At 43.1% G+C, this 25,164-nt stretch overlaps 1 protein-coding gene across 4 annotated transcripts in view; it reads left to right on the top strand.

Moving 5' to 3' along the window:
* The window catches only part of CDH13 (cadherin 13), a 786,172-nt gene that overhangs the window by 28,384 nt on the left and 732,624 nt on the right, over nt 1–25,164 (top strand). The gene's annotated exons all lie outside the window — the stretch shown is intronic.

Below are 25,164 nucleotides of genomic sequence, written 5' to 3' on the forward strand. Positions count from 1 at the left end.
CGGATCTACAGAAGAGTGGATGAGATTAATAGAGGTGGTAATGGTACATTCATTCATAAAAAGAAATCTTTACAAAAGAATTTTGAGAAGATGGTAATATTTAAAGGTGCCAAGTATCAGGGGATAGCCATGTTAGTCTGTATCCACAAAAACAACAAGGAGTCCGGTGGCACCTTAAAGACTAACAGATTTATTTGGGCATAAGCTTTCGTGGGTAAAAAAACACTTCTTCAGATAATCTTGCATCTGAAGAAGTGGTTTTTTACCCACGAAAGCTTATGCCCAAATAAATCTGTTAGTCTTTAAGGTGCCACCGGACTCCTTAATATTTAAAGGATTAGACTACACCAATGCTTCGGGATTGAAGCACTGAAGTGCATCCTATCAATACAGCTCAAGACCGATAAAAATTGTACACACCTTCCTCTGCCCCCTCCCCCTTCAGAAGTAATGTAGCCCAGTGCTTTAAATAGGTGGGGTTCCTGTGTAGAAGGGATATTCCTTAATCACATTTCTCTCCTTCATGTGTGGGAGGGGAGCAAATATGAGTAAAAAATGAGGATATAGCATCATGGTTTCTCCAGTTCATACACATATGTTACTCTCATGTTATAGCATCTTCATATCCAAAAGAGAAACAGACCATGGGCTAGATCTGCAGGTGAGCAGTCAGTACCTGGGGAGGAGAAGGGGAGATACGTGATTTTACCCCACCTTTCCAGTCCCAGATCCTAGGGGAACAGATTAGGCCAGCCCTCAGGTTGCTGTAGCTTACATCCTAGCAGACAGGGGCTCTCAAATATCTGTTCTGCTGATGGTCGTGGCTGGAAAGCTTCGTGTTCTGGCCCTTCCCCCTTCCTTCCCCAGAACACCATGTATGTTGGTGGCGGCTTAGGGCTGGCTAGCCTGCTGAGGGTGGTTCTTTGACAGGGGAATCCTCACTTATTGACTTCCTTAAGGCAGCCCTAAACTCCCTTTAGGCCATCCCAAGGTCTGGCCCAGGATTTGAGACATTCCATGGCAATAGGAGCAGCGATTTGGGGGTTGGGGCTGGAGGTGCAAGTTAAAATAATAGTTTTTGCTTTACGTGTTTGTAAAAAAAACAGTTCCTTAAATGTGTCACTTCAAAGAATAGAGATGAGATCCAAACGGGCTGACGGCATTCGATGAGCTCAGATCGATTTGTGGCAGATCCCGTGCACGCTGAATCAAGGAGAAGATCCCTGTTGGAAGCGGCGGGAGCAGAATCAGAACCAGAAACAGAGCAGAAGGGGACTGACAAGCAAAGTGTTGTGAGGACGGCTCTTCTTTTCCCTCCCTGCCACACCCCTTTCTGGATTCCTCTGGGGCATGAATCCTAGTTGGGAGACAATAATTTAGCAATCAAGTGATGTAGTCCTGTTTAAACAGCCCAGGCCTGCACTGAGTAATATCTGACTTTAAGGATGGATTAAAGTTGATGCTTTCTGACACATGAATAGAAAAGAATTTCCTCACTCTGTAGTATCTATAAGGAGTCTTGATGACGGTATGCCGTTAGCTGTGACAATGGCTATTTTTGCTGCCTAGTAAGGACAATAGAGACTTCTTTTTGGAACCGGGAGTACAATGAGGTTTATTTCTATATCTGGGGTGCAGCCCTACTTTCCTTTTGATGTCTATTTCCAACAATGATTAAAAGTCGCTCCCCCAGCATTCTGATCAGTGCCCACTATGAGCTAAATATATTTGTCAGAGAGAAAGTGGTTCTATGGCTGGGCAAACACCCTTTCTGATTTATCTTGGGCACATTTAACTAGACACACTGCTTTTTCTCACCCTCTATTTACTGTGGAATTACATTTTTATGGAAAATCCAAGCCATCTACCTGTAAGTTGATTTCCAAGCTGAATGCAGTATAGCGTTCAAGTGCAAATATTTTACAGGAACCAGAGATTCAGGCAGAATGATGCTAAATAACAATTTCATATTGGTCATATTCCACCCAGATGGTGAAATCCTTGCTCTGTTGAAATTGATGGTAAAAATCCCTCTAACTTCTGAGGGGCCAGGATTACATCCTTTGTGTGTAATTAAGATTTCCATGTTTTAATTATTTTTATTACTGACATCTTACCTAATTATATAATGATCTTACATTTACGTAGTATCTTTCATTCTGAAGGATCCCAAAGTTCTATATGTGGTATGGCTCAGATCCTGCAATTGCTTACTCACATGAATAAAACTTCAATTGTAATGGAAATACTCGCATGCATAAAGTTACTCACATGAGTAAGTATTTGCCGTATCTTTGCATAATTGTAAGTGTGCCTATGTGTGTATACATGATACATCCCCCCCTGCTGAATGATTGCTATTGCTGGGGTGGGATGTAGTAATTATTTTAACAGCAAGCAAGGCACCGTCACCAACAGTTTGGGAAGTGATGCCTATTTTATCCCCTGCAGGGGGTAAGTAAGTAGGGTATGACAAATGTATATTGCCCTCATAGGAAGCTGACTACTTACAACCCTTTCTCGTGTGGAGAGGAAAAGCCATACGTCTGCAATGACTACCCATGGTTGTGACTTGGTTTGTAGGTTTTATTTCAAATCTGTGACGGAAGCCAGCAAAGTGCTGACCATGTGCTTTTACTATACAGCATTGTATACAACCCATGCAATGCTGTGTGCAATCCTGTGAGGAGCATTTCTCCTTTCCAACAGATTCATAGTCTATTTCAGCTAAAGAAATCAAAGCTCTTCTTGTAAGCTAGTAAGTCATTTGAATGGGGAGAGTTTGCTGAATCTGTTACCTATAATTGCTCGTACTGCTGCATGGAACTTGTGCTGCATAACAGTGCCAAGGTAACATTTTTATGGATCATATTGACCTTTCTGAAGCACCACCCTCAAATGCCTGTCCCCCACCCTCTATAAGTGTGTAGTACCTAAACAATTTGCTGTGGGATTTTATTATATATTTTAAAGTTGGAAAGACAAAAATTGCTTACCTTGTAAGTTGCTAGAGAGTGAGTATCATTGCATTGCTATAAAACAAAAGTTGGTATGTTGCTATTGTCAGCTGAAGGCAAGGAGGAATGACTCTTGTATAATGCTTTTCAGCAGTAGATTTTAAAGTGCGTTACCAGGAATCTTATCACCATTTTACAGTTGGGGCACGGAGAAGAGAAGTGATTTGCCGAAGGTCACCCAGCAAGTCAGTGGCAGGGCCAGGAATAGAACCCAGGTCTCCTGAGTCCCAGTCTAATGGTCTATTCAATAAGATATATTGCCTCCTACCCTATTTCTGCTCTCTCATATTCTGAGATATCAGCTCCCATCTCTGCTCTACCAACAATGCTAGCCTTCATCATCTGTTATATTTTCAAACATACTTTCTCCAACGCTGCCTCTCAGATGTGGAAGCAACTCCCCACAAACATCTGCGAAGCCACCTCATTCTCCTCCTTAAAACCCTCCTTAGAACTCTCCTGGGCTGTGATGCCAAAATAAAACTTTTGACAATTATCAGACAGGTAGGATGCTGAGATTGCTGCCTACCATGCAGACTAGTATTATCTCACTGTTTCCTTGTGCTCTCCCTGTCTGTATCCACTGGTTATCTCTCATCCTATGACAGGGACTGTCCTCTTGTTCTGTGTTTGTACAGTGTCCAGCACAGAGGGGTCCCGATCAGACATGCCAAACCTGTGGAAAAAAAATGCAGAAATTGGGCTAGTTTTTGGCTTAATTGGCTGGTGAGTTGCTTGTTGGCTAGTTTTTGGTTATAGCTTGTTGTTTGTTTGGCTTATAGCTTCTTTTTTTTTATCAGCTCCTGGCAAGCAGGGACAAGGGAAGGGCAAGCAGGGGCATGGTGGGGGAAGAGTCAGGGGTGCACAGCAGGCCCACCACAGTCCCAGACTGCACACTGGGGGGATCTAGTCACATAGAGTGTTGAGGTTCTTAGGGATTGGCTTGTTTTGGCCTTGTTTTGAAATGGGATTAGCTTGATTTTGGGCTTATTGTGAAAGTCGGGGTGCTTATTTACCGTGTGAAAGTTGGCAACTGTGGTCCGGATCCAGGACTGGGGTCCTTACATGCCAAGTTCAGGCAGATAATAATGAAACTTCAAAGGCGTTTGCTGGAAAATTTAACAAATCTGAGCATGTGATGTAGAAAACTTCCAGGATGCTAGCGAACACGATTGATGGGGGCAGACAGCTTTGTGCACATTGATGGCATGTGCCATGCTAATTCAGAGGCAGGTGTCTGGCTGAACTAAGGCATGTCTCCTGCACTTGCAGCCTCAGGGTTTTTCCATAATTGCAATGAAAAAGCAGGAGTTCGGGGTTAGACTAGTGCCTTTTCAGCAGCACAGTCCTGCTGCTGAGTCAAGAAGGGGGATGATGCTCTTCTGCTGCTTGGGCCAGGGTTAGAGCCTGATGGTTATTTAAAGTTTCATTATAGTAGTGCTTAGAAGCCCCAGTCAACAAGCACAGGACAAAATGACAGCCCTTGAGTCCACTCCATGCATGGACCTCAGAGAAGCAAAAGCATGTGACTATCCTGCCCCACCTTTCCAAATTTCTATTAGGATGCATGAGAAATGTTCTGCTTAATTGAACTTAATCAGAGACTGATATGCTCACTAGTAATTCTGGTACCACAGCCCATTTCATCAGTACGGGGGGAGGAAATTCTCGCTGTAGGGATATTGTTCCTGATTAGGAAATAATTATGCTACTAAGGCTGCGTTTGCAGTACAGTGGCACAGCGATGGTGCTGCAGCTGTGCTGCTGAAGTGTAAACGCTTCCTACATCTGCAGAAGGCGGGTTCCATCACTGTAGTTCTACCACCTCTTTGAGAGGTGGTAGATCGGTCAATGGAAGAATCATTTCAGACCAGAAGAAGAGTTCAGGGTAGCTCAAAAGCTTGTCTCTCTCACCAATAGAAGTTGGTCCAGTAAGAGAGATTACCTCAAACACCTTGTCTCTCTGATTAACACCTAATCATTGATTTGACTTTTATAACAACATTATATGAACTTAGTGAATCCCATATACTTCAGGTCTTCTCTTTTCTTTCATACCCTGTGTCCCTCTTTATTATGGCTTATGTAAGAAAGGAACATGTACTGTCAACAATTCTGTTTTACCTTTAAATTGAAAAAAATTGAGCTAAAATGTGTTTTTTTGGGTTTTTTTTGCCATTTACAAGTTTTACCTTCACATTCTCAAAGACACGATCAATTATTCTGCTTTTATGATGCAAAATGCATTTCCAGCTAATAGATCAAAGAGGTCAGCCTGCTTTTTAATGCTGTGTGCATCCATTCGTTTGCAACTTAATCACATACGGTCAAAGTGGAGGCATTAAAAACACCAAGTAGAGGCAGAATTTTTCAGATTGCAAAACAGCATTGAATCCTGGAGAGTTGTCTACTATGTTTTTCACTTATGTGTTTGTTTTTAATAGTTTAAATCCAGATTTGTGACTTGGGATAGCAATGTGCTTTATAGAGAAAGAAAGGAGGAAAAACTAATTTGTCATCGTGCGATGGACTATCCGTCCTTTAAAATCAAGAGTATTGATACTTTATATACAATGGGTATACATATGTACTTTATAATTTCTAATAGTCAGAATCCCTGATTTTAATAATACCTACTGCTTAGATAGCTCTTTTCATGAGATCTCAAAAAACTTTATAAAAGATAAGAGATCACTATTGTTAACCAATTTTATAGATGGGTAAACCGAGGCAGAGAGAGACATGTTGCCCAACATCACCCAGCAAGTCATTGGCAGAGCTAAGAATAGAACCTAGCTCTCGTGCGTTACAGTTCAGGGCTCTATCCATTGTGCTACACTGCCTCCCTCTTTCTTGGTCTCAAATGCCGTTATCCATCAGGGACTTCAAACACAGCAAGTAACATACTGATTTGGGGACTGATCGAAATAGAGGGAGTCAAACTCAGCCCAGGTGTGAGCTGGAAAAGCTCTATTGGCTTTACTGGAGAAGCGATATTAACCCTCAGGCTGTATTTAGCCTGTTGCATCTACCTGAATTCCTATACTCTCTGAGGCTAAGACCCTACAATTTCTGGTACTTACAGTGCTTGTACTTGCATGGAGCTCCATTTAAGTCAGTGTGAATCTTTTCATCCCTTGCACTGTTGTTAATATAATGAAAACATTTATCAGTTTAACTGTTTTGAAAATTATGAGGGTTCATGTGAGCAGCTTGGGACCCATAGCGCACTGTATGCACTGCCGCCAGTCTCCATCTGCTACCACCGCCCGTGGGATAGCTCAGTGGTTTGAGCATTGGCCTGCTAAACCCAGGGTTGTGAGTTCAATCCTTGAGGGGGCCATTTAGGGATCTGGGGCAAAAATTGGGGATTGGTCCTGCTTCAAGCAGGGTGTTGGACTAGATGACCTCCTGAGGTCCCTTCCAACCCTGATATTCTATGATTCTATGTGCAGTAGGGTGTCCCTCCCCTAATAAATAGGCTGCAAGGATATGCTTTAGGTAACAGCTTGGTAGGGCTTCCTGTATACTAGGGAATAACCAGATCCTGTGATATGTAAACTCTGAGGCCCAAAGGCCTGATTTTTCCCACTCAGGGACTAAGGGTCAAAAAGTTAGGAGCGTAAATACCTCTGAGGATATGGGCCTAAGTTGCTACTGTTCATTGAAAGTGGCTGCCGTTACCTCTAGAGAGTCATATGGCAACCTGTCACCAGCTGCAGGAAAACAAAAGGCAGAACCTGCCGTCATCTGCCAAAGGTAAAAATAATGGGAGTGTTTCCAACTGTCAGCCGTGCTGGACCCCCTGGGACATGTTTGAGATGTTGGCGGATGGTCAGATGAGGATTTGACACCCATCAGATGCAAAAAGCTGTGTCACAGTGTGGTATGCAGCAAGGGATAAAAGGGTGTGCTCAGCGGCACGGCCCATATGGAGATGGGGCCTTTCTCAACACAAATCAGCCAGGCCATGTATCAGGGCAAGAGCAGTGCCTCCCCGCTCCAGCTGGTTGTGACAGGCATTATATGATCACAGACAAAATAGCAGACCCTTGCTGAGAGCTCTGAGAGAGGCCAAAAATGCTTTAGTACATATTAAGGCATGTCATCCATTCAACAGTGCTGAGCATGTGACCTATCCCAGTTCTGCCCTGCGTAGGGTGAGGGTTTCCAAGATCCTATCACTGCTGCTACTCCCTAGTATCAAACCAATCTTTTCAGAGGAAAGAGACTGTGCTGAAGTTGCACTGAGCATTGCAGGCTGTGATACAACATGCCTTGCAGAACTGTGAGGGAGCGAGCGTCCCCTTGACCACACACACAGCAGCGGCCAAGCCATTGATTACATATCCATTAGTGTGCACTGGGCCAACCTTAGTGGCACCAGGGCTTGGAGCTGGCTGCTTGAGGTGATCCCACAGTTCTGAGAGGCCTACCCTTATTTCCACCAGCATCCTAGGCCTTGGCTTACCTGCCAGTGCAGGTGTTTGAGGCCTTCGCCCCTGCAATCTCTGGGCTGGATTCTGTTACCCTTACACAACTTGGGTAATCTTATTAAAGTCAGTGGGGCTACTTTTGGAGAAAGGTGCTATTCAGAGTGAGTAAAGGCTTCAGAATCGGGCCTACTGGGAGGTGGGCTTGGCTCCTTTCCACTTCCTCCTTTTCTCCTGTACCCCTGAATTTTAGCTACAGGCAAGAAATGCACTTGTACAAAACGTTGCTTGCTTGTCCAAAACAATGAAAGGGGTGAGAACATGGAGAATGCAATAAAAATATTCATAAGGGGTGAAAAATCACACAGAACCAGATGCTGATTTTAGACTCTGCCAGTAGTAAGCAGTAGCGTGTATTGCACATGACCCCTGAAGGCACTGGGACTCAGAGACATACCTCTCGGTCTCAATTCCTCCCATGCTTCCTCACCGCACTGGGGCTAGTAATGTGCTGCTGGCCTCTACTTGAAGTAGATTTTGAGCCCTTGTCTCTCTTCTCTCTCCCCTGTGCCAGCTCTACTACGCTGGTTGACGAGTAGGGGCGTGGCCACCCCCACCTGCTCCAAAGGAGCATAGTGCCCACTTACTCTGGGACCTGAGCTCTGGGTAGCCCATGCAGGGGCGTAGGGGGCTTCTTACTTCCATGTGAAGGGTATAACCCAAGCCACAATCCAGCCCTAAATGTGCAATTGATTTATTGTGAACGGGGGCGGGCGGTCATTTGCCCAGTCCCGGTGATAACAGTGCAGCATCTGCTAGCAAATATTGACAGTCCTCATGCTTTATAAATCACTTTCTTCTCATGTCCTCCCAAGGAACACACTGCAATCTGCAATCCCATTGGCACAGCTCTGCTCAGATCTCACCAGCAAGAAGTTTAATAGCTGTTTTTTGGGGAGAAGGGGGCACTAACTGCTTATTTGACAATGTATTTCAATGGTTTCTTGGCATCCCTGCTAAGTATTTGTTCATGTGCCAAATCAACGAACACCCACACGAACTTGGCTTTTGACCTGTCTGCGACACATTTGCTATCAATAAATGATTGATTGATTGAATGCTTGATAGCAGATGCGAAGTGTCTGCGGGTGTGCTACAGTAAATCTGGGGTGGCAAAGCTAGCATAATTTTGCCTGTCATGGAAGGAAAAGTAAGGGAGCATTACAGCAAGGGAGGAGAAATTACTGCTTTCTGTTTTGTTTGCCCATCTGAAATGGAAAAAGATACCTCCAATATGCAGTTCGCCTGTATTGTTCACTGTGTTGCATTCCCTGTAGATCAGTGTATTCATGTATACACAGCTAAACATTCTGATGACCAAATTCAGCACTCCTTATTTGCATTGTATCATAAATTGTGCTATATATATATATTTTCTCTTAACCTCACTTGTACAATGAATGCCACACTCCAGAATATGATGTTGTGACAGTTGTTGGCTTGGATGACATAATGCTTACCCAGTAAAGGGTTAATTCTTATATCTTTATGCATACTGTACTGTAAAAACTGCTGCAAATCTTACTATCTGTACATTTTCAGCTATGAAAATTCTGAATACCAAGCATGGAGGTCCCTTCTGGCCTTGGAATCTGTGATTCTCTGATTCCCCCATTCCTTCATGTCCATGGGAAGATTGGGATTGCCTACATAGTGCTCAGTGTTCTCCTACCCCTTGCAGCTTTGTGTTAAGATAATGACTGTAATGAAATATCATGCTTCAGGGCTTCAGCCAATCATCTGCAAGGGACAGGAAGGAAGATTTCCTCCCGATGTACAATTGGCTAGATGTAATGTTTTGCCTTCCTCTGAAGCTTCAGGGATTGGCCCTGGATGAAGACGAGACACGGAATGGAGTGGCCCAGTGCTTTGAGGTGGTGCAGAGAATCCTCCTCTTGGATGCCTAGCTGGTGTGTCTTGCTCACATGCTCAGGGTCATACTAATGGCCAGATTTGGTGGGGCAGATCAGGTCAGATTGGTAGGGACTTAGGGTGGTGTTCCACCTTCCTCTGCAGCATGGGGCATGGATCATCAGATGGAATCATCTGGGCATATCCCCCCTAATCATTTCCCTGCCATTGCAGGGGTCTTGGGCATTGGTGGTAACTTGGTCTTTCCAATTCTTTCCCTGTGCCACACAATTTAGTCTTCTGAGGACTGAAATGCTAACTTCAGTGTCTGGACTTAATATAGAGGTATCTTGGTGAAAATGGCCTATGATATACATAGGTGATCTAATTTTGCCTTCTGGCCTTAAACTCTGTGCACCTATGAAATGTATTGTCTTATGGGCTCTCAAATACTATAGAAATGGGAATTATTACCTTGCCCCCAAATGACTCCAAAGTGCCTTGTATATGGGTTGGGTAAACCCACCACAGATTTATTTCAAGGGGAATACGAATTTCTGTAGTTCAAGGTCTTGGCTTCTCTCCTGCAGTGTAATCTGTGACTAGTTAATTTTGGGACTGACTGTGACAAATGGTGAGCACCAGGAACTCCCTCTGAACTGCAAAGGCTCAGAACCTCTCAGGACCAGGCCCTATTGTTTGTGACTCTGGATTTATTTTGTAAAGCGTCCTATATGAGGATGATGCCTTAAGACTTCTATATCCCTCCTTTTTCTCATTGTCTCTTTTCAAGAAACACAATTTGATCATTTCTTGCATGTTCTTAGTGTTTTTGGTCTTTGAAAGATATTTCGTAACTCTAAGGAAATTAGTTTAATGAGGGAATGAGGCTCAAGGACGGATAAAGATCACTAGTCAATCCATAGATGACTAACAAGACTGTAGAAAGCCTTGACAGAAGCGTACTTTGATCTAGAGTTATCTGAAGAATTTGTTTTTTTCTTCAGTGCCAGGCAAGTTAGTCTGACATGTGTGTCCTAGCCTTTCCTGATTTGAACAGTTTGTTCTTATCCCATTATCTAATATTTCTCCTTTAATAACTTCCTCTTCATGCTTTGTAGAAACCACTGTTCATTTCCTCCTAAACCCATATAGATCACATCTGTCCAAGCTGTGGAAAAAGTTCAGTCTGTTGTCGGCCTTTGTTAACTTTTGAATTGTTTGAACTGTTTGAAGTGTAAAATAGAACATGTTCCGATATTATAGACAGAGTTCTTCCTATAATTTTCTGATGTTTTCAAGTCATAGGGATTTTCCCCAAAACACCACAAATTTTCTCAAGTCTGCCATGATATAGCTGGCCATTGGGGGCCACAGAAAGACTCCCATCGACTTCAATGGGCTGTGGATCAGGCCCCAGGTGTTCAGGGTGCCTAGATGTCTAAGATGAGCTGCTTTGATATTCCAGCTCTGTAGGCGGAAACAATGAGGGTTTAAATGATACTTTGACAGCTATTTATAGACTTTTCTTAACTTAGTGCTGACAAAATAATATCCTACCAACCTCTAGGAGTTGGAGCATTTTATAATTGTTAAGCAAAGGAACAGAGTGAAGTAACCATAGTACTTACTTCTTAAAGTGACACTGGTTTAATACACATGGGAATTAAAATATAGGTCTACAGGGAGGAAAGGCTTTGAGATGGACACAGGGCTAGATTGTAACTTCACTATCTGCCCTAACTCAGTGGTGGCTCGTAGTTGTGCCCAGCCAGGAGGATGGCAGGGAAACAATTATGATGCAGGGAATCTCGATTTCCCCTTATACCACACTCCTCCCTTACTCTGGCGGGAGGCTGTAAATTACTCCTCTGGCTGGTGAGGAAGAGGGACAGAGCCCAGGCTTTTCCCATTTCCTGACCTTCACCACCCATTTGATCGCAAAGGGGAGTATTAGGCAAGTCGGCTGGACTTTCCTGCCCCTTCCCTCCCCTGCCATAGACAGTCAAAGAGTGAGCAAGGCCAAGAAAGGGGGAGCCTTACTTCTATTTACTCCTTGCTGTGGCTGTGACAGTCTAACCCAAATTATTTTATTCTAATACATTCAATTAACTAAGCAGGAAATGAATAAATGAGATAAAAATGCACATATCATGCGAGGTATCATTAGGTGGGAACACCCCCCAAAAATAAAATCTGAACCTGTGGAAGAACATCCACATGGAAGATTTTCAAAAGAAAACTAGAAAGATCTTTGAGAAGAGTATGATTTTTCTATGCACTGAGACCACCAGCGGTTATTGTATGTGGCCTCAATTGATTTAAATAGGCCCAATGGCCTGTGATGGGTATTTAGATGGGGTAAGATCCAAGTTACCGGGAAAGAATTTTCTGTAGTATCTGGCTGATGAATCTTGCCCATATGCTCAGGGTTTAGCTGATCGCCATATTTGGGGTCGGGAAGGAATTTTCCTCCAGGGCAGATTGGAGGAGGCCCTGGAGGTTTTTCGCCTTCCTCTGTAGCATGGGGCACGGGTCACTTGCTGGAGGATTCTCTGCTCCTTGAGGTCTTCAAACTACAATTTGAGGACTTCAATAGCACAGATATAGGTGTGAGGTCTTTTTTAGGAGTGGTGGGTGAAATTCTGTGGCCTGCATTGTGCAGGAGGTCAGACTAGATGATCATAATGGTCCCTTCTGGCCTAAATATCTATGAATCTATGAATCTATGATTAAGCTCAAATATTGTAAAAATAGGGATTACAGATACACATTTATGTGCAATATTATGCTTCATGTTGCTACACCTGTTGTTAGGATGGTCAATATGAAAATAAACAGGTGGCATTTGAATTTTACATCCCTGAAAAATGGTCTGCTCTTATGAATTTTTTGAAGGTAGACCCAGCTTGCATGAAGCTCTTTTTATATTCATAAAAGGCTTGTTCCATCCCAGACCGCATTAAGAGACATCTTTTAAATGTTTTAGTAGTGGCACATTAATTTCCTGTGCCGCATATTGAAAGGAAATGGTCTGAATTTGTTTTGGAGAATCCAGTGAGGGTAGGAAAATATGTGAAACTTGCTAAAGGATTATTTGATGAATAATGTAAAGGCTAAATATGAGCCAAGTAAAGAAATAACCTAACAAAGGGAATCACTTACCAAACAGGCCAACTGAGATATACAAACATAGAAACAAAGTGCTGTGCAAGGATACACAAGAGAGAGGCAAGTGTGGAATTTGTAGAGCTGCAATTAAAGGAAAAAAAGTCATACTATTTTAGCTCTATCCTAATTAGAGAAATGAAATATGTAGGGCTATTGGGCTAGGTGTAAATGTACATAGCTCCACTGAAGTTAACATGCACCAGCTGAAGATTTGGTCTTTTATGTTACATCTTTGGCTCTCTCTCTCTTTTAATTGCTAGAGCTACCCACCTTTCTCTCCCCAAAGAATGAAATAATACTTCTGGAGACAGCATGCCAGAGGAAGCAGAGATTAAGTTCAAAAAGATCAGAATGAAACAATGATTTTCAAAGTGAATATTTTTGCCTGCTTAGCTAATCACATTAATCATTTTAAACCTAGGTTACTTGTGGCAGGAGGGCCTGTAATAGAGTGAGAGGTTTTTTTAAAATTTTTTTTTATTGCTTTTCCTTTCCTCTCCCTACTTTTCTTTTCTTTTTGACAGAGGTGGGTGATTGGATGCACAGTGTGTCCAGGTATTTGCCATCACTTTCCTTTCTCAACACTCTCTTGGCTCCATTAATTCCTTTCCACCTATAATGAATTAGCAATATATACCTTTTTTTGTATATTGGTTTTGTGTGTGCATGTGCGTGTGTGTGTGTATAATTGTTTTTAGCATATGCAAGTAAACTTCCAGATTTTAAACTTTCATTTTCTTAAAACATGGATTTATTTCCTAAAACTGAGAGTTCAATGACAAAATAACTGGAAGTGGAAAATCTCTGTAGAATATGGTAAAACTGAGCTAGCAATCTGAAGTTCTCCATGTTTGAGTTACTTGGAGGGGAGGATGGAATTAAATTAATTGTTTCCCACCTCTTTCCTACGGTCTGTTAGTACTTGGTATATGATGTTCTGTTATTTCTGGCAAGAGATTTGTGTGCAGGCAGGTGGAATAGACCTGAAGAAGAGCTCTGTGGAAGCTCAAAAGCTTGTCTTGCTCACCAACACAAGCTGGTCCCATAAAAGATATTACCTCGCCCTCCTTGGCTGTCTAGATTCACTATATGTTTAATAACAATATGTTAGTTTCTGTAGCACTTTCCATCTGCAGATCACAGCACATTTTACAAACTTTATTGAGTTAAGTCTTGCAGCACCTAAATGGAGATAGGGACGCATCATTACCACTATTCCACAATGGCGACTGAGACACTGAGGGCCAAATTCTGTTCTCATTTATACCACTGTAAATCCTGTGTAGCTGCACTGACATCAATGGAATCGCTTAGGATTTACTCCAGCATGTGTCAAAACAGAATTTGGCTCGAGGAGTTTCAAGGAATGATCCAAAGCTTGCTGAAGTCAATGAGAGTCTTTTTGTTGATTTCCATGGGTTTTGGATCATGCCCCGCAAAACTTCAGCCAGGTCATTTTGCAGCATTTCTGGAAGAGCTGGGATTAGAATCAACTTCTCTTAACTCCCAAGTTTTCATTTTAGTTTCAGGGCCATCGTTCATTTGTCGGAGCTAATGAAGAACTGTATTGATTTAAGGGGTGGGGGGGAAGACTCAGGAGTGCTTTCCTTACAACAACTTTGAAATCATTTAAGGTATCAGAAGAAAGGCTTCTTTCTTTGGAACGGCTTTTCTGTTCATTTGACTGACCTCTGTCTCCTTCATATAAGAACTATGGAAGCAAAACTGATCAAACCAACTGCAACATCCAGAGTATAAATGTGATTACACATATCTTTAAAAAAAAAAAAAGAAGAAGAAGCATGTTTTGTCTTTTGATGGTTTGGGCGACATATGTCTTTGTATAAATTGCCAAGATCAGAGTTTTTAATACTGGCTTACAACTGTGAAATGCATGATTGGTTATTAAGCGAATGTCTTGGATGTCTCAAATTTATATCAATTTTGTTTAATTTATTACAGCTTGTCAAAACTGCCACATTTGACTTCCATAATGTATAGCTTTGTTGCCGGTATGGGCAAGCCCCCTCTGACTGCAATTATGGAACAGTGGGAAAATGATGTACGTTTGGAAAAAATGAATGTTGAGTGGGCTTAAACATGAGTAAATGGGCAGGTTTGGCAGCCACACAGGAGTTCAAATCATACAATTTAAGCTACTTCAAGCTCTATTGCAGTCACACAAGAAAAAAATTAGTAAAAGGTATGGTTATGCAAATCACGTCATAAGTGGTTAGCATTTGGAAGGCCTATAAATGCATTTGCCATATAACTGTCCACAGACATAGGCTGTTTGGACGTGAGTCTTTATTTGCCGTTTGGAGGATTAGCAGACTGTTTATTGTAGCACCCTTAGCTCTTAAGTGCACTTTAGCTGTTTTTCCAACAGTACAGAATTTATTCAGCGTGCTAACTTGCTGATAGATGCAGCAAGGAGAGTAGTTGCCAGACGTCAGCGGAATGTACAAGACCTCACAGCTGATGGATAATATTTCATTAGTTACCTTGAAATGTGCAATGTCTAAATGGGAACCAGTGGACTTCAGTCAAATGTAACAAATTGTAATGATTATTGGTGACTTAGTGTGTGCGAGAGAAAGACAGATATTGTTATAAATCTGCATATGGATAACAGCTGATAGAAATAACAGGTTGAATAAGTCACTGAATTTCTTAATATTATTTAAAATAGGTATTTTATTAATATTTTCTTTTCATTATTCTTCCAGCTTTAGGGACCTGATCCAGGGCCCAGTGAATGACAGTCCTTCAGTTGATTTCAGGGGGCTTTCAGTCAGGACAGAGAATGATTCACAAATATTTTGTGCATATTTATAAATGTAATGAAAAAGTTTGATTAAAATATTCATGCATGATTCAACCCACTGCAGTTTTATCCACCACTTGCGTATATAGCCAGACCCCTTTCCTTGAGGTCTTTCCTGAGTCAAACTGCTACCAAAATGTCAATGGAATTGTGCTTGAATAAGATCCTCAGGATCTGCCCAATATTTGTTTCCATAATCTTTAACATTAATCTTTAGGGCTAAGAATTGATGCTTACAGGGATTTGGGTCCTTTGTGCAAGAAAGATATTTGTTGTATCTTACAACCTGATTAAAGAGATGCTGTCAGGTACTAAAGCCATAAAACCTGACCATGCCTGACAGCGGCCCTGTGCAGAAAGCCTCGTCCTCCAGTATCCAAGGATGTATTTATTTCCCAGTGCACCAATACTTCCTCTTAAATTAACTCAGGTGAAAAGAAGACACTTGACTCAGGCAGCTTAACAACAAACAAGTTAGTTCACTTTCACTAATTCCAGGCCTAGTGTAGGAGGGTGAAGCATACAGCTGTTGGGAGAATAAATAATACCTTGGATTCCAAAAGGCGAGAGCTTTTAGATGAGTGACTGCTGTTGAGGTATGTTAATTTTTCTGCCAAAATACCTTGACAAATTGAAAGATATGCCTTTTCTATGCTCTATTGAAAGATATGCCTTTTCGGAGACATGAAAATTAGATGTGATGTGCTAAATGGATCCCTTGTGTGGAAAGGCAGATCGATTTTGCTCACATGCTTTTATCCATGCAAGTGTACAACTCCACTCTTTGTCCACGTGGCACTTACTCTGATGTCACAATGGAGGGTTGCCCGAGCCAAACCTGAGTGGCACTGTGACCCCGCATGCCCGGTCACAATGCCCAAAGTGGAGAGCAAGAACATGAGTTCCTGCTGCGGAGTGAGTGTGGGCTCCTTCCCTCACCCCTTTCCTTCCCCCAGGCCTCCTCCCTCAGTGGGCTGGGTGTAGGGCTACAGTGCTGGGGTGGAGGGTGCTGAGGCTAGTGGTCAGTATCTGCTCAGCAGGGTGAAGAGAAGGAGGCAGTGGCAGCCGAGGAGAAGGATGCTGGCCTATGATTTTGGGCTCCCAACCCTTTGGGTGGATCACAAAAATACAAAAGGCAATTGGTGGATCGCCTTAATAGAAAGTTTGGGAGCCACTGCTCCAAGGAGGCTGACAAACCACCTCCATGTGATGTCAAATCTGTGCTGACCAAGACAGAAGAGGTCACTTCTGAACCGGGCTGTTGTCTGTGATAGCTACTTTGGTGGCTTGGCAATAATTTAACTGCAAGCATTGATATCAGTATTTACAAATTTCTTTTAAAGGTGTCTTTAAACAGAGATAAATATGCGTATCTGCCCTCAGATACACTGGCACATTTCCCTCTATGCACACATCGAATTGATCCAAGTACAGTAGAACCCCATTTATTTGACCCCTCCTTATCCACCTCTCTGTATTAACCGACCAACCAGCACACACAGGTTCAGAAGTGGGAGATCTCTCCTGTGGCCCCTAGACAGCATTGCAGCCTCTCACTTGCCCATTCGTCGGATTATCTGAATTTTTGATGATCCGATCAGGCTCCAGCCCTAATTAGATCGGATAAACGAGGTTGTACTGAATGTTTAAATATTAAAAGAGAGACATGGGTGAAGTTTGAAACCAAGGGAGCATGGTATGGGTAACTGTGGGGGAAAAAAGAAAAGGAGGACTTGTGGCACCTTAGAGACTAACAAATTTATTTGAGCATAAGCTTTCGTGAGCTACAGCTCACTTCATGTAGCTGACGAAAGCTTATGCTCAAATAAATTGGTTAGTCTCTAAGGTGCCACAAGTCCTCCTTTTCTTTTTGCAAATACAGACTAACACGGCTGCTACTCTGAAACCTGTCATTATGTGGGGGAAACTAGATGTGGCTAGATAAGATGAAGCAAGGTTCAGAGTAGAGGAGACTGTGGGTGGTTATCAGTGAGGATGGAAACTGAGACCTCTGTCTCTAAAAGCATGAGCATCTACCATGTGAACTAAGAGACCAGACCTGTTAAACAAGGCTGTGGCAGGGTCCTCAAAATCTATGTGGCTCAGCTACTACTAGAGGGGGACAGAGCACCATGCTGAACTGGTATGGGTTTATATAAAAATGCATCTGGGGGTCATTAGTCTTCAAATATGTAAAAGATTTTGTAAAGGTGAAGGCGATCAGTTCTCCATGTCCGCAGAGCACATGTACCAGCTTCCTCTGGGCCCTGGGGGTGCTCAAACCCTGGCTCCGCCCCAGGCCCCACCCCCACCAACCCCTTTCCCCAAGCCCCCAGCCCTGTCCCGCCTCTTCCTGCCCCCACTCTGCTGCAGGCCCTGCCCCCACCCCTGCTCCACCCCAGTCCCACCCAGTTCCACCCCTTCCCAAGAGTGCATCCGATCCCTGGTCCTCCCCGTCCCCCCAGCACCTTCTGCACGCCGTGGAACAGCTGATCCACTCCAGGAATTGATCGGTGGGGCTGCCAGCAGATAGGAGGCGCTGGAGGGGAGGAAGGGAGCTAGCTACCGGTAGGTGCTGAGCACCCATTATTTTTTCCCGTGGGTGCGCCAGCCCAAGAGCACCCATGGAGTCGGCGCCTATGCCAAGAAGGGTAGAACTAGAATCAGCTTACTTTGCAACAAGGGAAGATTTAGGTTAGATTTTAGGAAAAACTTTTTAAGTGTAAGGATAGCTAAGCACTGGAGCAGATTACCTGGGGAGGTTGTGGGATCTCCATCATGGGAGGTTTTTAAGAACAGGTTAGACAAACGTCTGTCAGGGATGGTCTAGGGATACTTGGTCCTGCCGCTGTGTGGAGTGATGGAGTGGATGACCTCTTGAGGTCTCTTCCAGCCCTACGTGTCTGTGATTTTACGATGACGCATATTCTACATACTATTTTAAATATCAATCCAAATGGATGTGCCAAAAATTATAAATCTCTTTTCAACTCGACAAGTCATGAGTTTTGGCCAATATGTCATCAGGTGCTGTCTAATTTGGTCACAATATAAAAATACTTATTCAATTATTCAAGTTGTGACCAATCACATATAGAGCAATTGTCTGTGACTTTAGGCAGGCTCCTGAATCTCTCATACGCCTAACTTCGCAGTCCTGCTCAGAAGGTTATCCCTGACCTTACAAGAGGCAGAGCAGGAGATCGGGGCATGTTCTATCAGATGAGAAATAGGTATGTGAACTATACACAGCATGAGTTATTGGGACACCTTACATTGTCTTGGCTTAAAATTGCTTTTTGCCAATGCAAGAGTGCCGTTTTCCCGATTTAGTTTACAGCTTTTATAAATGACTCCCTGTGCGCCTGCTGTGCTATCATGCTGAGATTTCTGTGGGCCAGATTTTCATTAAGTGAGTCCAAAGGTAAATGTGCATTTGGTTGCTTGCGTTTGTCTGTTGAATTAAATCCACTACATCTGAAAGCTGATCATGTTGTGCACGCAAATGGGCATTTGGGCCTGAATACCTGTTTGTGTGCACAGACTGCTGCATGAGTGTTTCTGAAAGAGATTGTCTCGGTGGAGTGATCTGTCTGATGCGGCTCCTGAGATGCATAATTTTCAGGCGACGGGAGATGTTGAAGTCGTCTTGTACACTTTGTACAGGGGCCAGCCACAACCTGACTGTGGGGTGTGCGTGCAGGAACTGCACTAACCTCATGGTCTGAGCTAGACACTCCAGTGTGGACAAGAAGAGCAGAGAGGAGGGGACAATCAGTGCTTCTGTCTCCTTCCCCCTGAACCACCAGGGTAGAATGGGGGTGCACACAGAACACTTTCAGAGACCCAGCTTCTGTTCAAGTAGGTATTATGTTTGTGTGTGTGTCCCCTGACTGAGTTGCTCATTAGGGCATCCTATTTAATGAAGTTTCAGTCGGTGGTTGCTTTCTTCCTGTGAGTACCTGTCTCCTCCCCAGAACCGCTGTGAGGTAGGGAAATATTATTATCCTCATTTTGTGAATGAGGAACTAAGAGGCACAGAGAGACTCAATGACTTGCTGCTGGTCACATAGCAAGTCTGTGGTGGAAGAGGGAATAGAACCTGGGTCTCCTATGTTCTAGGCCAGTGCTTCAACCATTGCAACATCCTTTCTTCCAAATAGGTATTCCCTCAGATAAATTGTCTGTCTCTTTGGGGAAATGAAGACCGTCTCTGATTGTCTGGGGTCTCTGAATCTGTATAGCTCTCTCTTCACCCTGCCTCCAGTGCAACCAGGGGTTTTAAGTTACAGTCTGGCCTTCTGCTCACGTGGGTTGGGATCATTAGCCAAAATATATATTCAGTAATATTACTCGTCACCTTCAAGGTCTTGCAGAATTTCTCTCCACCAACATCCTTGCTACCATCTGCTCTTTCTCTTGTCCTCTATGCTTTTCCCCGTCCTCTAGTCTTATTGCTCCCTTTGTATCCATCTACCATGCACAGCTGAATGCTCCATGTAACTGGAATGGTTTTTTACTTGCCCATCAAACACCTTCTCTCTCCACTTTCAAATATCTCCTGAAAACCAGCTTCTTTCTTGAGTACTTCCTGCACCGGTCTCCTCACCAATGCTGTCTGTACACCCTGCTGCACCTAACCTGTTGCAGCGTATTGGCTTACTGTTTTTGATTGTATGCCCCTTGAAACAGGTATTGTGAAATTGTTTTTTGTAAAGCACTTGTAATAGGTAGTATAGGTTACAGGACTTTACACTGGAATGCCAGATTTTCTGATGAGTCCCCATACTGGAATGCTGCATGAAGATGCAGTTATTTTTCCTGACTCACTCAGGTATCAAATCAGCTGTGTCTTACTTGCTACAACACATAGTATTAAAAGGTTTAAATGTCTCTGAGGCAGATAGGATTAAGGTAAGGGAATAAGGTGGTTCTGAAAGGAAAAGTGCTCAGGAACATCCACGCTCCAGAGGAAACTTAGGCTTAGCCTTATAATGTTAACAATAAAGACAAAACCAGGAAACTGGTAAGTTTGGACTATATCCAGTGCATATGCTGTGTTTGGAGCAGGATAGAAATTTCATATGCTTATGGGGCTATGTGCATTAATGATGCTTTATAAATATTAACAATAGAGATTATGTTATTGTACATACATTATTGTAATCATACTGTGGAAGATATTTTACCAAATACACAACAATAATCCTCTTAGCAAAATTAACCAGGCATTAAACTGAGAGCTGAGGCTGTGAATTTCTGTTTATAATAAAGCTGTTTGTCTGATGGTTTTTCAGGATTGGAATAGATATTGCATGTTTCGATTCTGCTGCTGAAACAAAGTGACTGACTGGCATGTTTTTGAGATTATTTCCCAATGATGAATGCCATCAGTACTCATACTCACATCCACCCAACCCGTTTTCCTAACGCCTGCCGACAGTTCACTGAAAAAATAACGGGAGTCTTGCTTTCAGATATCAAATTTCTATAAGGTACTGCCTATATTTTTTTACTCTACTATGCTGTGCTTTTCCTCTACAGAAGACTTTGATCTTGGGATTGATTTTCATTTGTCTTTCTGCCATCTCTGTCTCTCCCTCAATTTCCTGCTCTTCATTTTGTCGGGTCTACTCTGCTGTCAGTTCAAGGCGATGACTCCTGTTAATGCTAATGGGAGTTAGAGAGTGTAAATTCAATTAGTGCCAGTGGGAATTAGTCCTATAAATTTCTTACGCATTGAGGATTTTTAGACCTGTATGCAAGGAGGGGTTCCCCTTTAGCTAGTTTTCCTAATTCCATTTTCATGGTGTGCTGTTCATTTCTTTCCATTCTCCCAGCCTTTCTGCAGTTAGAGCAGGTGAAAACCTCTTAACGTTACTGGGAGTTGGAAGAACATTCTCTGATAATAGAATATTTCCTTGCTTGAATTTATTTATATTCTTGAAATTTGTGCATGAATCTAAAGTCACTGAAGTGTGTATCATATCATGCATGCATTGGACACACTGGACGAAATATAAATGAATTTTGTTTAACTTCTTGCATTTATCTAAGCTTCTTGGGGAGAAGGAAAGGGAGATGTTAGGTTCTGTATTTGCATTTTAGTATCTTCATCTAGGATTGCAATTGCCTAATTAAAAACTAAATAATTGTCTGGAACACGCTGTTTTCTTGTCCATATTCCAGGAAACTTCATGTAATTTTATTCCATACATTCATTCCACTTTACTGAATCAGAAATGGACAGATTGGTAGTAAAAGCAGGATGGAGATTTTGTATAAAACCCATTTACCCACCATGAACTGTGTCCTGTGCATAGACACTGTACTTGAAAGTCTAACTTTGGCCAGCACTTGACAACAGTTCCTTATTGTGCTAAATAAAGGCACGGTTCTGCCACCCTTATTGGTGCTGAGCGGTGCATTACAAGCACAAGGCAAATAGCTACAGTGATTTCAGTGGGACTATTTGTGTGGTAAGGTACTACTTCTGGTGTATAGAAAACTGTTAAAATGACAAGCTATCACTTTAAGTTACAAGGGGTTTCCTGGTCCTTCTTGCAGGCTTGGGGGCTTGGTAGTGAAGCATGTGATTTGGCTCTTTGGCAGCTGAGTCCTGCTTTGCTCCCCTAGGGAGCAGCCTCCTTGTCTCTCTTTCTTTGTAATTGGTTGTTGCTGTGTTAGAATTGTGGAGTCCAGCAAATAAAGTAGTGTTACACTGCAACCTTTCAGGAAGAGTATAAATGTTTTTTTTTATTCTAAATTTCTGCATGTATTCCATGAAGATAGCACTGTGATGGGGTGTATGAACCCTGCACTAGATCTGAGGGGTTAAGGAGCAGCGCTGGGCCCAGGCGCTGCCCAGTGCAACTTCAGTGTGTGCTCCTGCTGGAGATGGAACTTAAGAGGGAGCCAGACAGTTCAGAAAGGGGCCTGAGAAGCGAGGGAGAGGGACCTGTCCTGAGAAAGTGTGATGCAGAACCCTTCTCCTGGATTGGAAGGTCCTGCTTGCTGAGCCAGAGGGGCTGAAGCTTCAGCTGGTACCTTTTCTCTTACTACTTCTTGACAAACTGCAAAACTTTGGCAGAGAGTGAATGGTTGGAAGTGGCACTGGGAGGCAGTCTTAAGGCATGTGGTAACCTTTATAGGGCCCTGGCCTAGAGCCTGGTGGAGTGGGAAGGCCTCGGCTCCCTTACCAATCCACTCCCCCACATTAAGTAGGGTACAAAACCCCACACTTTCTAGACTCCCCATGAGGGGAAGGAGGGAAAGGATAAATACCTTTTGAACCCCAGTGAGACTGGACGCTCCTGGAGGTCAATAGTTGAATCTCATATCTTCCTAGGAACCCAATCACACCGGGGAGGGGAGGGAGAGAAGATTGAGTGGTAACCTGTCCAGAAGGGTATAGAATCACAGGGTTAGAAGGGACCGCAAGGATCATCTAGTCTAACTCCCAACCAAGATGTGGGATTTGTTGTGTCTAAACCATCCAAGACAGATGGCTCCAGCCTCCTTCTGAAAACCTCTAGTAAAGGAGCTTCCACCATCTCCCTAGGCATCTGTTCCATTGTCCTACTGTTCTTACAGTTAGGAAGTTTTTCCTGAGATTTAATCTAAATCTGCTATGCTGTAGTTTGAGACCATTGCCTCTTGTCCTGCCCTCTGTGGCAAAAAAGAACAACTTCTCTGCATCTTTTTTATGGCAGCCTTTCAAGTATTTGAAGACTGCTATCATGTCCCGCCTTAATCTTCCCTTTTCCAGACTAAACATACCAGACTTCCTTCAACCTTTGCTCATATGGCTTGCATTCCATCCCTTTGATCATCTTTGTTGCTTGCCTCTGGATTCTTTCCAGTTTCTCCACATCCTTTCTATACATCGGTGACCAAAACTGGACACAGTACTCCAGCGGAGGCGTAACCAGAGCTCAGTAGAGCCGTGCTATCACCTCCAATGACTTGCATGTTATGCCTCTATTAATGTAACCTACAATTGCATTTGCTTTTTTTGCAATAGCATTGCATTGTTGACTCGTGTTGAGGTTGTGATCCATCACAACTCACAGATCCTTCTCAGCCGTGATCCTGCCAAGCCAGTTAACCCCATGCTGTATTTGTGCATTTTGTTTTTCTTCCATAAGTGTAGCGCCTTTGTGTTTTCTTGAATTTAATTTTGCTTTCTGTAGTCCAGTTTTCCAATTTATCAAGATCGCTCTGAATTCAAGTCAAACCCCAATAAAAGACAGACTGCCAGCGATCATGAAAGGTTGCCTTGGGGAAAGAGTAGCAGCGGGGACAACAGAGGCCTAACTACCCACTAGGCAGCATCACCAGCAAACAGTATCCTTCACAAACACTACTCAGTAGGCATAAGGTAAACAGAGTTGTTATCTACCTTTATGAAGCTGAGACAGATATGATGCCCATCAGTGTTGGCCAACACATAAAAGTCAATTGAATAATTTCTGTGCTTGTGAGACTTTTCACCATGATGATGGATAGCGATTGTCCCTGGTGGATGTTTATAATCTTTAGGAGCCAGACTGGCGCCTTGCAATCTTCCCTCAAGAAGGAGCAACACATAGTGCAGCCCTAGGGGATAAAACCGGGATTGAATTGTGGCTGTGAGAGTGAGGAGGAAGTGGGAAGGCTAAGCCTTTATATCTGGTATGGTTACTTCCCCTTCCAAGCTCGCTCAGCTGTGCTGGTCTTGGCTCTGACCCCATGCAGACAGCTGCTCCCCCAATCTCTCATGTGGCTGCCTTGAAACACTTAGCTCATGTAGAGGGTAAGGTGACTCCTTACATCCCTTTTACCTCTCAAGCACAGGAGTTTGGCCAGGGTAAAGAACTGGTCCTGTATTAACAGTTTATTTAGGGACCCTTAATTGTGACCCTTCTATTTTGTAATTTAACCCCGCAGGCTGGGGCAGGTACTGTGTAATCATATGGGGGAGAGGGGCCACAAAATCCCAATCAAGCAAACCCACTTTTCCTGATAACCAAAAAAATCACATCATGAACTTCCCAGCTCCTAGTTAGAAGGTACAGGGTATTTGAAACACAAGGGGCAGATGGGATCTGCTTACTGGTGCAACAAAATCCACTGCCTGAAATGAACGACAATTCTCTCCCATGAGGATTCTCCACCAGAGAACAAGTCAAGGGAGTCCAACATGGAGAACCACAGAGAGCAAAGGGAAAACAGCTATACAGCCCAAAGGGAATGGGAGACTCACAGAGCCCTGCCTAGTTGTGAGAATGCCCCTCTACAATAATCACAACCCATTTTCCTTTGCCTTTTCAATCAATGGCCTCTTTCTCCATGATGATGTTGCAGAACACCGGTAACCTATGATAGGGTTGCAGCCTTATTGTTTACGGTTGGGACCTACATTCAATCTGTAATTTGGTCTTTATATAGTTAGCAGGCTGACACTTCCCTGCATAAGCTAAAGAGATCTCAGCATAAGCAGTTGAAATGCCCAGAATGAGTAGGAAATACAGAACAATGAGGACAATGAATCTTGTCAGTTCTGTCTATATATCTATATCCATAGGAACTGCTGCACTGAGGTCACGGTAGCACTTTTTCTCCATTGCATAGCTTAGTTCTAGCCTTTTACTCTATCATTTTTTCACTGAAACTGTAACATCTCAGCAGGGTAGTGGAATAACAGGGTAACTCAAACCAGACAATAACCTGGGGAAAAGTTTAATGATGTTGCAGGCTTCAAAATCACCCCCTCACCAAATGCAGGAGCAGGAGGACATTCACTGTCCATCCCAGTGATATTGTA

The sequence above is a fragment of the Lepidochelys kempii genome, chromosome 12, assembly GCF_965140285.1.
Source record: "Lepidochelys kempii isolate rLepKem1 chromosome 12, rLepKem1.hap1, whole genome shotgun sequence".
Lineage (NCBI taxonomy): Eukaryota > Metazoa > Chordata > Testudines > Cheloniidae > Lepidochelys > Lepidochelys kempii.